Here is a 15,402-nt window from a genome sequence, read left to right on the forward strand (position 1 = left end):
CTTCTCACCTCATACATACCACCTTTAGGCTGTGTCTTTTCAATGGGAGGTCAGGAGAGTATTCACTTCCCCATTGATAGTGATTATGGATTACATTCTCTATGAGTGGGTATGCTTCTTGGAAGGGCTTATCCATCAAATACCCTCCTTCCATAATGTTAGTTGTCATCCTCGTATTATAGATAACACCATTATAGAAAGTATGGATTATTAACCACTTTTCTAAATCATGATGTGGGTAGAGTATCATCATGTCCTTATCTCTCACATGCCTCAAAAAGGGATTCACCGTCGGCCTGTCTAAAATAGGTTATCTGGTTTATTAACACCGTTGTCTTGCTTGGGGCGAAATACCTTGCTAAGAATTCCTTTTTAAGCTTATCCCATGTAGTTATGGAATTCAACAATAGGGATTGTAGCCAAGCTTAGGCTCTGTCCCTCAGCAAAAAAAGGAAAAAGGCATAGTCTAATGGATTCTGGATCGACACCATTACTTTTCGATGTGTCAGCATACTACACAAACACAGAAAGATGCAAATTAGGGTCCTCCGTTGGGCTACCGGAGAACTGGTTCTACTTCATATTTCGCAGCATAGAGGGTCTCAACTCAAATTTATTAGTCTGGATCACAGGGTTAACAATACTCTAGTGTGGCTTATTCTAAGATGGGAGGACAAAGTCCTCAAGAGGAAATTTATCATTTTTAGCCATTTTTAAATGACGTTTTTGAATTTGGCGCCTTGCACATAGGTAGCTATCGATTTCGTTTATCAGTTCCACTAAGATCTCGGTACTACACGTTCTTTGCATACAACTGAAACGAGTGGAAAAATAACTGAATGAAATGCCTTAGTCTAGACGGCATAAAAAATAGAGTATGATATTGACTTTATTCGTCCCCGGCAACGACACCAAAAACATGATAGGGTCGCAAATGCACGACTTTATCACGTTAAGTATAAAATATTATTGATCCCTCATAGACCAATTTAAAACTAGCGTTCTCTACTATCACTATGTTTATCTAAGGCGATGATAAAAGCTTTGATTGATTAAAGCGGAAAATAAAAGGGTTTTGATTAAAATATGGAAATGAGAGACTGAAATGTAGTTCTCGTCAACCATTGGTGCTCACAAAGTCATTACTTATATTTATAATAAGACTATTTTCTTGTAGAAAAAAAGAATTAATTTAAATGCACCATCTACTTTTTCATGATCGGTACCGAATTTTAGCTTTATATTCTAATTTCCTGCTTTCGTGTATCTTACAGTGCAAAATCCCTTTTGGAAAATAATTTCTTTTAATTACTCAAAAAATTTATTAAGGTAGAGAAATTAATTTAAGGGTACCGTCCACTTTCGCATGATCGATACCAGATTTTAAGCATATAAACGCTCGTTTTCGCGTGTTCGCTTATACTTTTAAAATCTCTTTTTGAAAATTGAAATTTTCCTAATTAATAAAACAGTGTTTTCATAGTTTTTAGAATCAATTACTGAATTTTTCCATAATCAGATAAAGGTTTCATTCTTTCGAATTGAAACCGGTATCTCTATGTTTCTGCTTTCGCACAAACTTTAATTTTAAAAACAAAAATTATTCAGCCCCAAAAACAATTGTCATTATAACTATAATTTTAATGACTCGTTAGAGCACCGTCGATACGACAGTCCTCACATTCTGGACACGACATATTTAAACTACAATTTTTATTACGTTAAATAAACAGTGTACAAATTCCATGTTCATGTTCATAATAGTACTATTAAACAATAAAATCAGTAAAGTAAAGCTTGCAAATAATTAAAGAGAAAAGGAAAAGTAACCTGGAAAATAAAACTTGAATTAAATAATCAACTTCTCCAAGCAGAGACTTTAATTTCGATACAAAATACGGAAAATAATTGCTGATAAAAATTCATGCAGGATTGAAAATAAAGAAGCAGCTGCAATACTTGCAGAAAATAACTTCCAAACTCCTAAAATCTAAAGTTGCAATTTCCCTCAATGTGAGAAGTTAATCACTTTTACAATTCTCAATTTTTATGGCTCTTACAATAAGCTTGGATGGAAATTATGTGTCTTAAAATTCCTATTTATAGGCTAAAAAGTATGCCAAAACTGATAAAATTGTGTCAATGAAGTGGAGTGAAAATAGGAAATGGAGGAAACTGAAATGTGGAAGTGGAGAAAATTATGGGTTGAACAAGAATGACGGGGGTCGTGTCAATCAATGGCTCTCCATCATGAGCCTGGGAGCGGTGACATTCGTCATGACCATGACGGGCTATCTGTCATCCAACTCAAGCATGAATTCCTCATTTTGTTGACTTTCTCATGACGGGTTGACCACCTAGGAGGGTGACGACTGTCATGCTATTGGGGTAGGTTGTCATGACAGTAAAAAAACCTCGTTTTTCTTCCTGTTTTCACTGTTCTTTTATTGTTTCCTCCCACTGAGACTTCCAACCACTAAATACCTAAAATACATTAACACTATCGGCATAATATTATAAAAGGAACATAAAAATTACACTAAAGAGCATGCAAATCAAGTCAAAAATACGATATATTTTTGAGTCATCAATGATCACCATATTAAAGGTACATATCACAATTCATTTTCTTTTTCACTGTGAAAGCTTATAAATATCATTCAAATTTCATCTAAAATAATCTGAAGGATCATACATTAAAATTGTTGAACCAAAGTTGCCTAAAGTTATATTGTTTAAAAAATCACTAGCGGTAATTGATTACAAGATCATGGTAATGATTACCAGTTCAAAAAATTACAAATTTTTAATCTTGTGTAGTGATAACCGATTACCATCTATAGAAAGGCAACTTTTTCATGAAACAACATTGTTGTAATGCATGACAATGCTTCATGGAACTTTTTCAAAGTATTTCAACCATTCAAAAAGGTTTCTAGAAGTCCATATAAAGTACTTTACATTTTAAAATGAATCTCACCTCTTTCAAATCAATTTTATACACAATTCAAACAATTTTAAAAGAGTTCATCTTCGTTCATATGTTTTGAAACTTTGCATATTTTCAAACATCTTAAGAGTTTCAAAATAGAATATGAGCATTCAAGTGTTATTATTTTGAATTGTGATATTACAATGGGGAGTATGTAAATGAAGTGGGAATTTGGAAAATACGCCATCAATAAATTCTTCAAAATTATCTACAAAGTGTGTTGTATTACTTAATTATCAAGTTGTATGATGAAACAGGTTTGTCTGAAGAAAGTTGTATTTTTTCTTGTGTATGTGTTATAATATTGTAAGAGAGGTCTTGCTTGATACTTGTACAAATAATTCTAAACATTGTAAAAATCCTCTAAAGGAATAGAGGGATTGGATCAGCCTTTATTTAGAGAAGGTGAACCAGGATAATTCTCTCGTGTCTTTTACATTATGCATTTTTAGTTTTCTGAACTTATTCTTCAACATTCAAAAACCAATTAATAACTTCCCATAAAATAAGAAAATTGTGCTTAAAACATGAAAAAATGAGCATACCTAATTCACCCCGCCCTCTTGGGTTGCATCTAAAACTTACAATTGGAATTAAAGCAAGAGTTTGGTAAATTTCTCATAGATCGGGATACATGGGTTCCACTAAACCAATTTTAGGAGAAGACACTAGTATAAATAGACCGCCTTGCTTTTCCGGTGAATGTTATGATTTTTGGAATATAAGAATGCAAATATTCCTTGAATCTCATGGAGTATAAGTATAGAATGTCGTTGAAGAAGGACCAGTCATTCCTACTACTAGTGTTAATCATTTAGAACAACTTAAGCCTTAAAAGGAATGGAACGAAGACGATAAAAATAGAATCCTATATGATAAGAAGGACAAAAACATTCTAGCATCAGGCTTAGGAATGGATGAATTCTTTAGAGTTTCAAATAGAAAAATGACTATATAAATATGGGATACATTAAAAAAAATATATCAAGGCTACAATTAAGAACAAAAAATATACTTTAAAGAAACATTTTCCCATATATCAAGATTAGAGGCTATTATATCAGTGTTCGCATATGCATGTTCTTTGAATTTTCAGTTATACCAAATGGTTGTCAAAAGCGTCTTCTTAAATGGATACATATATGAAGAAGTATATGTAAGTCAATTCCCAAGGTTTGAATATTTCTAGAATCCCTCTCATGTTTTCAAGTTAAAGATAGTTCCCTATGGTTTGATGCAAGCACCAAGGGCTTGGCATGATAGACTAAGTAACTTTATTTGTGAAAGAGGATTCAAAAAAGGGAAGGTGGACACAACACTCTTTATCAAGAAAATAGATTATCATACATTATTAGTGAAAATCTATGTTTATGACATAATGTTTGGCTCCATAAATGAATCTTTATACAAAGAATTCTCAAGTATGATGCAAGAAAAGTTTGAGATGTCCATGATGGGGAAATTGAATTATTTCCTTGGATTATAAATTAAAAAAATAAAGAAAGACATATTCATAAATAAATAAAATTATTATAAAGAACCTTTGAAGAGATTTAACATGGATAACTGCAAAGTAATAGCCACTCCAATAAGTTCAAGTACGTATGTTGATCAAGATGAATCAGGAACACCAATTTACATTATAAAGTATCGAGGTATTTTGGGCAAAATGCGAGTGTTTCGGGATGAAGACATGCACACTTTCTTTCACAAGAGTGATATGATACCACCATCCACTACTCTTTCTACATCTTTCGACCCTTCTGAACCTCTAATCATCACCAACTAAATGATCATGGATCAACTTCAGGATGTGAGAGGCTACATTACTCAAAGTTTTGATGACTTTCATAATAAATTGGACGGTGTCTCCTACAAGTTAGAGCATCTTGAAGGACTTGGAAAGGATTTTAAGGAGTAGATCATATTATCATGTATTATGCCTTAGAATTGGTTTCTTTGAATTTTCTTTAGAACTTTTCATATTTTTCTTCGTATGCTTTAAGTACTAGGTTTTGTATGTATGTGCTTTTATGTTTTTGTTTTACATTATGATGGTTAACTATGTTTTGGTTTTACCTGTTGGATGTATGGTTGTTAAAGTATATTTCCTTTTGTATGTATGTGTTTATGGATCTCTATATGTTTCTACTTTCTGTGCATATTTTTCTTCTTTTTGGTCATGTCAAAAGGGAGAGAAAAGATTGGTTTGTGTTGCATTTTTGTTTTAATCAAACTTGCAGGTTCTCAAGATAGCAAGGATTAAAACATTATGTAATTAAGGGGGAGTTATATAAATAACTAGGGATTTTCAATTTTTATCAAAAACATAGAACAAATTATTTGTCATCATGAAAATTGGAGATTATGAATAAGGTTTATTCTATCTTTCCTTGGTTTTGAGAAAGACAAGTGTATCTCAAAGAAGAAAAAGATTATGGTGTCATGAATATTGATTAATGGAAAACAATTGAAAGAATTATAATGATCATCATCTTAAAGGTACGTATCACAATTTATTTTATATATCACTTTGAAATCTCGGAAATATCATTCAAACATCCTCTAGAATAATTTCAAAGATCGTTCATTAAAACCATTGAAGCAAAGTTGCCAAAAGGTGTATTTTCTGAATAAAAAATGTGGTAATTGATTATAGAATCATGCTAATCGATTACCAATTCAAAATTTTCAAATTTTTTAATGTTGTGTAGTGGTAATCAATTACCATATGTAGAAAGATGAAACAACATCATTGTAATGCATGACAATTCTTCATGGAACCTTTTAAGTGTATTGCATCTATTTAGAAAGGTTTATAGGGGTGCATATAAAGTAATTTACATCATAAAGCATATCTCACCTCTTTAAAATCAATTTTATACATAATTCAAACAATTTTCAAAGAGTTCATCTTTGCTCATAAGTTTTGAAACTTTGCATTATTCAAACATCTCATAAATTTCGAAACGAAATATGAGCATTCAAGTGTTATTATTTTGAATTGGGATATTAGAAAGAGATGTCCATAATTCTAGGAGGAATTTGAAAAATTATCCATCAACAAATTCTTCAAAATCATCTACAAAGTGTCTTGTATTACTTGTTTATCAAGTTGTGTGATGAAACATATTTGTCTTAAGAAAGTAGTGTTCTTTATTGTATATGTGTTAGAATATTGTATAGAGGTATTGGTGTGAGACTTGTACAAATAATTTTACATATAGTGAAACTCCTCTAAGGGAATAGAGAGACTGCACTAGCCTTCATTTGGAGAAAATGAACCACGATAATTTTCTCGTGTCTTTTACATTCTGCATATTTAATTTTCTACGCTTATTGTTTAACATTCATAAAATGGTTAATTGCTTCCAACAAAATAAAAAACTTGCACTTAAAACAAAAACATTAGCATACCTAATTCACATCCTCCCCTCTTAGGTTGCATCTAAAACTTATAGTTGACCATTTTTATTTTTTTCCATTCTTACATGACGACACCTGACCTTTAGTGGCCTTGCCCCTTTATTTTAATAGAGTTTGTGTTTGAATAAAAAGGTAATGGTTTGTCTATTTCATTTCATTTCCCTAATTCTAATAGGTGAAATACCACCTATTGATCACACTTTTTGACTTACATTTGCTTTTTATCTATTTAATTATTCATTCTTGCGGTTTGGATGAATAGTCGATTAAAAATCAGAGGATATTTTAAATCGTGGAAGTAATCTAGTAAATAGAATGAGATTTAGACATGATCATCAAAGAAAATAAATTCTCACATTTTCTTAAAAAATCACAATTTTAAGCTTTTACCTCGAGGACAAAAAAAGTTCAAGTTATGGGTTGTGATGGAAGCTCATCATAGTATGTTTTTAGTATGATATCAAGTCCATTTTAGTGCTTTTTAAATTTATTTTGTTCATTTTTTTATGATTTAATAAATATTTTGAATAATCATGGAAAAGACCAGTCCGAACCAAAATCAGAACCAGACAAATTTGTGGGTTTTTTATTGAAGAATTTATTATGACAAAAGAAATATAGGCTTAACATATGAGAAACAGAAGAAAAATAGAATAAAACGTAAAAGGAGCAAGGAACGTAGCACACTTAGAAATTAAAGTGGAACTAATTGAGTCTGAAAGATGAAAAACCAACTAGTGAATACATAATGCTGCACCTAAAGTAGTTTGGCGCTATATTTGACAATTATAATGTAAAAACGGCGCTCCTAATACAAGAGTGGCACTATATTTAGATTTGGGGAGACATAGAGGGAGTGACATATTTTGTACAACCACATACTACCACGCCAGACAAATCACAAAATCGTGACATGCCTTAGGTCAATAGTTGTGCAACTCTGCGATTCCAAAAAATTTCTATACAAGGTCAAACTAGTTTAATGATTATGGTTATACATTTTATGAAAAACAAGGCATATTATAAAGCAAGGAAGAAGTAACAGAGCACAATATCATTAAGGAATAATTTGTAATCATTTGTAAGGCTAATATCTTTTTTTCTATTATAATTGTCATGAATCTCTTAGGAATGAGTAAGTAATTCCTTTTATTAGGTTCCCTTAGATAAATTTTCCTCCAATAATGTGAACCACATGATCCATTTAGGTTTTCTTTATCTAATGAATCTCTTGTTATAGTTATTCAATATTATTTATGTTTAATGATTTTTCCCATCTACGAAATTGAGAGAATCAATTTAGATAACAATGAGAACTACCTATAGATTTGCATATTGGAATTAAATAATATTATGAGGCTTTTTATGATTGATAGATATAGAGCATAATTAATCATTAGAAAAATATTTAACATGCAATAAAACCTTTGTTTATTGCAACCTTCCCCCGAGACCAATTGGGGATTATATCCAAGCGAAGCATGTTACATTGCGATGTAATCGCTAGATAATCGTATTTTGTACAATAGTCATGGTATAATTTATTACACATTGATTTTTAGCTCAACTCTTACATTTTTTAGATTTCATATTTTAACAACCACAACTCATGTTAATGAGGAGAACGAATTAAGAGACTATGCCTTTGGTAAACCTAATGTATGCCACATGTTAGGTGGGCCAGTGTGTTTGTGCCATGCAATATATTTTGGGAGGTTGAAAACCTCCGCAAATTGAGAAAAAAATATCTGCTAAATATCCATATTTCTAAATCCAGATTATAAAAGAGTATATTTAGATATTGGAATCTAGATTGTTTTTGGCAAAAAAAGTATGTGTCTCACTAATGAAGTGATTTTGTTGTAAATTTGTGCATTCAGATTTTAAACTCAAGAAGATAAGTAGGACATGTTATGGTTTTTATAAGGTGTGTGATCATTACACGTGATGTAATGAACAACACTCTAAAAGAGAAACAAGTTTGTATTAAATTAAGCTAAAGCTCAGGCATGATTGTTATTCAACATGGTTTCAAGGTCACACGCTAAGATGTTACACTGCAACAGCATAGACTAAGCTAGGGCTAAAATAAATCTAAGTTGCAAAGGAAGAAATGCATAAAACAAACTTTTGATATTTCATGAAGAATTTTGCTACAAACACATTACCCTTAAATAGCCAGGGTTTTTAAAACATATGAGTCTGAACCTCTTTTGGAAAATAACATTAAAACACAATAATAAAAATTAGAGACAATTGATGTTGCATCCCTATTTAAAACTCATAAAAGTATTTAAGCCAAGTTGGTTTTTTTGTCACTATTTAGGACTTAAAGTTGGCCTCCTAACACTATGTGTCAAAGCGTATCTTTCCAGTAATTTTTCACAACACGGTCAAAGCGTATCTTTCCAGTAATTTTTCACAACACGGTCATCATGTGATTCACTAATGGCGTGGAGAATCTCTCGATTACCACAATATAAGTTAACTTAATTTAATTGAAACTCAAATTATAATAGGATATATGCAGGAAAAGAATACAATCAATATTAATTAATCTTTCATTCTACTGTACTCAATCAAATAGCTGGAGAATCAAATATATTTTTCTTAAATATCCAAATTATTGATCATGCTAAGTTAGAATCAGAAGGTTTTTCAAAAGAATTAGACCTCTCAAAAGAAAAATTGAATTTTTGGTTATATGTACAAAAGTTTACCAAGCATATAGCATATAACTTAGAATAATCAAGAACTGACATATAAAATTTAGTTTGTGTTTCGATTGGCCGTGGAAAAAATTAATTTTAATAGAATTGAGTTTGATATAATTTATTTTAACAAAATTGAGTTTGCATAATTGATTTATATTTGGATACAATAATATAGAAGTAATTGTTATCAATTAATGTTGTTTGGATAGTTTTTATCAAAATTGATAAGAGATCATAAGAGGTACCTAACTCAACCACATAAAAATAAGAGCGAAAAAAAACAATCAAAACTACATTCAGCAAAACACAAGGGAAGAAAACAAAGAAAAAACAAAGAAAACTAAAACATCCAGATGCATGGGAAAAACTTTAGCTCTAAAATTCATGACCAACATAAGCAACCTTTAACTTTGAAAACCACATCCAGAACACATTCATGGGAGATCGAAGACACTCATTCCTCTATTGGCTCAAAAAAAGAATAGAATTCTTAAGTCAAGTCGAGAAAGCACATAAGTTACTACAAACCTATCAAGATATCATTCCAAGTAAAGAGGATGTTCATGTCTTCCACATCTTTCCCAATCACCGATTTATTAGAGAATACTATTCATTTCGAGATTTCCAAATCGACCTAACAATAATGCCAAATCAACAAACATCCCTTTAATGTTAGACACTCTATTGAGCAGAAAAAACATATGGAAAAGGTTCATAATATCTCTAGGTAAAATCTACACACCATCCTAACCAAGTGAAGATCCTATACCAAACAGAAGTTACTACCTCGTAGGTCACAGAGAGATGAGAAGAGGACTTAAAAGAAACGAAACAGAAAGGGAAAAAGATAGTCCGGGAGCCCAGGGAAGCCCCCCTCTTAAGCCAATTCTCTATAGTGTGGATTCAATCCTAAAGAAGCTGCTAACAAAAGACAATGACTTTAGAGGGATCCCAACTACAACACATGTTATAGAGGACTACCTTCACAGAATTGATCTGACGATCCGAAGGAAACTCACGGACAAGAAGGAAAGAATACACGGATGCCAAATAATACGATCATCATTAGAATGATGCCGCCACCATGTATCACGCTCTAAGGAAAGGATAAAATCCCAAATCACCAAATAAAGATCATCAATAAGAACCAACTCATGGTCAAAGAGGGAGTTTCACTTCCACTTAAGATTCCAAACCTATTTCCCCTACCATCTACCAACCTCTCCCACAGACTAATCCACCTGATTTGAAATAGTAAAAATCCTTGAAAACCAAACTCTTATAGGAGTATACCCAACCCAAAGATCTCTCCAAAAAAGTGAGGAGACCATATCCAACTTGAAATTGAAGGTCATCCATAAACCAATCTAAAAGGTTCTCAGATTTGACTCCAAGAAAAGACATTCCTTTCCATAAAGAAAAGACAAATCAAAGACAACCAACTCTACCTCTCAAGATAAAGGAAAATGGAGAAACTTTATATCTAAAAGAAAGAATATTATGTTGGAGGCATGAAGCAATTGAGATCAATTTCCACCTGCATTTACCCTAAAGGGCCAAATTAACCTACCGAAGGTCGTGGACACGAAGACATCATGATTTCTTAGGTTTGCACATATCATCCCATCTAAACCATACAATCTTGGATACCTTTTTCACTCCTCGCCATAGAAAAGTACATTGAATTTGCACAATCTTCTTCCAAACTTTAACAAGTATCTTTAAAAAGATGGAAAGAATATAAGAATGTAATTTAGAACAGAGTTGGTGAGTATTACTCTCCCTCCTAGAGAAATATACATATGTCTCTGATCGGGAAAATAGCAAGTGTACTATTTTGCCTTTTATAGTAATAATGGGGAACTTCCCCGAATGTCGATCTCAAGGATTGCACGTTAATATTTAGTTTAAATTATCATTTAATTAAACAAAAGGTATTAATTTGGGGTTTTGAGTGTAAAAAGAAAATAATAAAGCGATAAGAAAATAGGGGTTTTTGGAGAAAAAGGAACAATGCCAGGGAAGGTGTATGATTTATCCTTGTAATTACTCTGAGTTACTATTGCATCAACAAATATCAATTACTACCAGTTCTCAAGGGTATTTTCTCCCAAGTCCTTGGTGAGAAAACCTTTAATCAATCTACCCTCATTCATATGTCCATAGCCAATGAGTGTGAAGTTAAGCTGTATAATATCAAGAATGCTCTGGTTCATACAGGGTACCCCTAGTCCTAGGTGATATCTACTGCAGAGTAACCTGATGAAAACCTTATCACTGGCGGTCCAGCCTAGGTGAAAACCATAGATCAATCTCGATTGGTCCGAAAGAGAAAGCAATAAACACATCAATAGGTTACCGTAAATAAAATATTATAAATGCAAATGTAAACTCAAATTCATTATAATTCTAAATCAGGGACACCCCCTTAGCATTGGGGGGTTTAGCTACTCATATTGTTTAAAACCAATGCAAGATAAAAATTACACATTACAAGTAATTGGATGACTTTGATCTTCAATCGCTCCTGCTCATGAATCTCTTCAGCTCTCCAAATGCCTTGATCTCTGAAATACTTGATTGCTTCACAATATTGTGGTTTGCTGTACTCCAGGATGATTTTTCCTTTGGTAGAAGACCTCTTTTTATAGTGAAAGTTCCCAGCAGCAGTTGGACAGGTCCAAAGATGTCTCCACAAAGCCCGAAGAATGAAAAGCCCGGAAAGTTGGAAATATTGGGCTTGGGCTGACACGGGTGGCCGTGTCAGCCTACTAGTTCACCTGACACGCCCATGGCATGCCCAACACGGGGGCGAGTCTCTGCCTGACACGGCCCGTGTCAGCTGACACAGGTGGCCGTGTCAGGCTACTGTTTTCTTCTTCTGATTCCCTTTCCCTGACACGGCCCGTGTCAGGTGACACGGGTGGCCGTGTCAGGCCTCCTGTACTGGAATTTTCTGCTCTTTTTCGTACCGGACTCTCGCACCGTCGTGTTCTGAGTCCCCCGGTTCTTCTACCTGGATCTGTCTGTCAGAAACACAGCTATCCCACGCATAAAATCAAAATAAACAAAATAAAACATAATAAAGATTAAAAATGCGTAAATGACATAACGGAAGTAAAACTACTCGAATTGTACCTTAAATGCATGCACAGTGTGTCAAATGTCTCTGTTTTGCGTCGGATCAGTAATGAAAACTTACTATAAATGGTGACTGATCACAACCCCAAACTTAGCTCATTGCTTGTCCCAAGTAATGTTTCGGTATCACTCCCCAGAATTCTTTATGCTTTCCACCACTGCTGAGATCATTCGCAAACGTCTTCCCCTTTTCTTCCACAAGTCCTACCCATCTTCGTAAGTCATCATTCACACTTCCACTTTAAAGCACCGTTTCACCTGTCATCTTATTTCACATGCTCACCAATTCTCTCGGGGTTAACTGTTTACACTCATAATTCAAAGTATGCAATATTACTCACAAGTTTGAATAGTCTCTCTTTTCTCATCACCTACACATAACACACACACTTTTGAGGTCTTTAAGGTTGTAGCTTGGCTTGGGTTAGGGTATAGATTCACACACAAAAAAGGACAACAAGGGGCTTTTGGCTCAGAGTCGATGTTACATCCTGTGTTGGCTTCTTTTATTTCCTCGGTTTTCTTTTCTTATTTCTTGAATTTTTACCGACTACCCTTTTCCGTGCTTCTTTCTTTTGAATCATCGAGTATTTGATTTTTTCCTTTTCTTTTTCTCGATTCATCACTTTTTCTTTTTCTCTTGTTTTTGCATTTTTCTAGGGCTTTGAGAGCTTTTGGGGTTTTTACCCCAAACTTAGCTTTTCAACACAATTGGAATATATTCTCATGACTCTGAGCAGGGTGAGGAAGTGTTTTTGGCCAATGGTTACATTCATGGTGTTTTAAACAAAAAAAATGGATATAGGCTCAAATGGGGTTAACGAAGGATATAATAATGCGGGATGGCTAGAAAGGCTCGAGGTTAATTACAAACAACGTGCCTCAGTGTGTGGATCATGCAGTGACAGTCCCAGAGAGTCTACACAAATTAAGAGTGATAAAGACAAACCTGAATGACGCTCATGATGATTATGTGTTTGGCCTTTTCTGACTCACTTGGTTTGGTTCAGCTTTGACAGGATCCATAGTGCTTCTAATTTGGTGTAATTGTTTTCTTACTTCGGAGTGTGCAGGATACTTGTGTCGATTAAGCTGTGTACGTAGCGTCCGATCTGTACTTTCAGCAGTGTCACTTTCTGGGGAGATCCTTCACAACAAGCCATGGTGAGTGGTGTGATCTTTCATCTACTTCTCACTTGTGATCATTACTTTTCCAACCTGTCAACACAGACTTGACACACACACTTGCAGCATAATGTACATTCAACAGACAAATTCACTACAAAATTAAAAAGTAAAAATAACACAAACAATTTGCAAATGAAATACATAAAATCTCCCCCACACTTGAACTCAACATTGTCCACAATGTTTGCGAACAAGCGCGGAGGAGGGAACTTACAGAGTCCTACTGAGGAGGCGGTTGCGGGAAATGCAACATCAATTGTCGCATCATGTTGCTCATGTCGTCCAACATTGCTCCCTGACGGGCTTGCTCGATGCCTTGCCTTTGCTGTTCAGCTCTTAAGTCACCTATTTCTGTCTGTACCCAACCCCATTGGTCAGTTGACCAAGATGAGGAATCTTCCGCCTGTTGGGTGGGTTCCTGAGGTTGTGGAACAAACTGCTCAGGCGGTCCCTGAGGATATTCTTCTTCTCGTCCTTCTTCCTGGTCATCTCCAAATTAGTCACCTGTATAAAAATGGTCAGTGTCGTGGCCCTCATCCGCATCGGGATCAGTGCTCACATACAGCCAATTCGCACAATCAGTGATAGCTACTCTGTCTGGATCCGACAGAGCGATGATAAACCATTTATGAATGAGGACAGAATAATGGGCAGGGGCAACCGCAATCATACCTTGGGCAATCAGAGCAGACATGTCGATTTTAGTATTATCTGCGATTGACGTGTCCTCGAGTAAAACAGCCTGATACCCGAAATGCAATGCAATTTGGGTGATCATACCTCCCACGGAAATGCCTTCGGAGTTTGCTCGGCCAACTCTCCCCAGGTAGTCTGCTGCAAAGGCAGCTACATTGATGGTCTAATTTTGAGCCATCGAGTACATGAAGAATAACTCTCTCTGAGTAGCTACTCCAGTGTTGTCGCCTCTACCAAACAATGTGTAGGCTAAACCTTTTTGGGCGTACCTGAAACAGGGACTCTGGATGCCCGATGCTTTTGCACCTTTGGAGGAGTAATCCATCCTCCCAGTTATGGCGATCCATAAATCCTTGGGAGAAAACCCGTCTGGGACCGCTCCGGGTCCGTTCAGCGGAAGGCGGAGTATAGCAGCTAACTCCTCAACAGACAGTTCATGGTAATTGTTAAACAACCGGAAGCGTAGAGTACTGAAATAATACCTAGTTGTGTTGACCCACCCTTTTTCGAGCTGAAACTCCAAGGTGCTGAGAAACTCGAGAGTTATGCGCTTGTAGCTCGGCGCTTCCAAACTCATAAACTCAAGCATGCCCAAGACGTGGAACATGCGGTCTACCTCAATTTTTAGCCCTAGATCACTCAGAGTCTTTTCACACATATACCGGGTCGGCGTGAGCTTGCGTTTCCGGTGAATTTGGTAGCGTCTCTCTTGCTCCGGGTTGTCAAACACAATATTATGCGGATTAGGATTCCGGCTCGGGTGCTTCCGGGACTTTGCCATCTCCGCTCGTTGTTGCTTTCCGGTAAGAATTCTGTTCGAGGATATTTTGGACCTGCAAAAATAGCAAATTTTCGAACTTTGGAGTTAGAAAAATGTAAAATCGTGGTTGCGACCGGGACGGTGAGGAGAGAAATATTTGTGAAGGATGTTTTGGCTATAGGTGAGTGGATATTGGTTGCATGTAAGGTTTTTGGTGGTGAGATGAGTGAAGTTTAATGGGGTTTGTGAGAGAGAGGGAGAAGAAGATGAAAAGTGTGAGAGAGAGTGGTGTAAAAAATCTGATGATGAGTGATTAAGAGAAAAAAAAAGTGGTTAAGAAAGTTTTAAGTGGGTGGGCCCCACAAAAAATTTAAATTTCAAAAAAATTTCAAAAATTTTGCACGCCTGACACGGTCGTCTCAGCTGACACGGGTGGCCGTCTCAGTTGACACGGGTGGCCGTGTCAGGCTACTGGTTTACCCTTT

At 35.0% G+C, this 15,402-nt stretch overlaps 1 non-coding gene across 1 annotated transcript; it reads left to right on the forward strand.

The window, feature by feature from the left end:
• Window positions 1-224: 224 nt before the first annotated feature.
• LOC127077008 (small nucleolar RNA R71) lies at window positions 225-329 on the forward strand. The gene has a single exon (XR_007786999.1). It is a non-coding gene; the product is annotated as a small nucleolar RNA R71 (small nucleolar RNA).
• Window positions 330-15,402: the final 15,073 nt, after the last annotated feature.

Source organism: Lathyrus oleraceus, chromosome 4 (assembly GCF_024323335.1).
Source record: "Lathyrus oleraceus cultivar Zhongwan6 chromosome 4, CAAS_Psat_ZW6_1.0, whole genome shotgun sequence".
Lineage (NCBI taxonomy): Eukaryota > Viridiplantae > Streptophyta > Magnoliopsida > Fabales > Fabaceae > Lathyrus > Lathyrus oleraceus.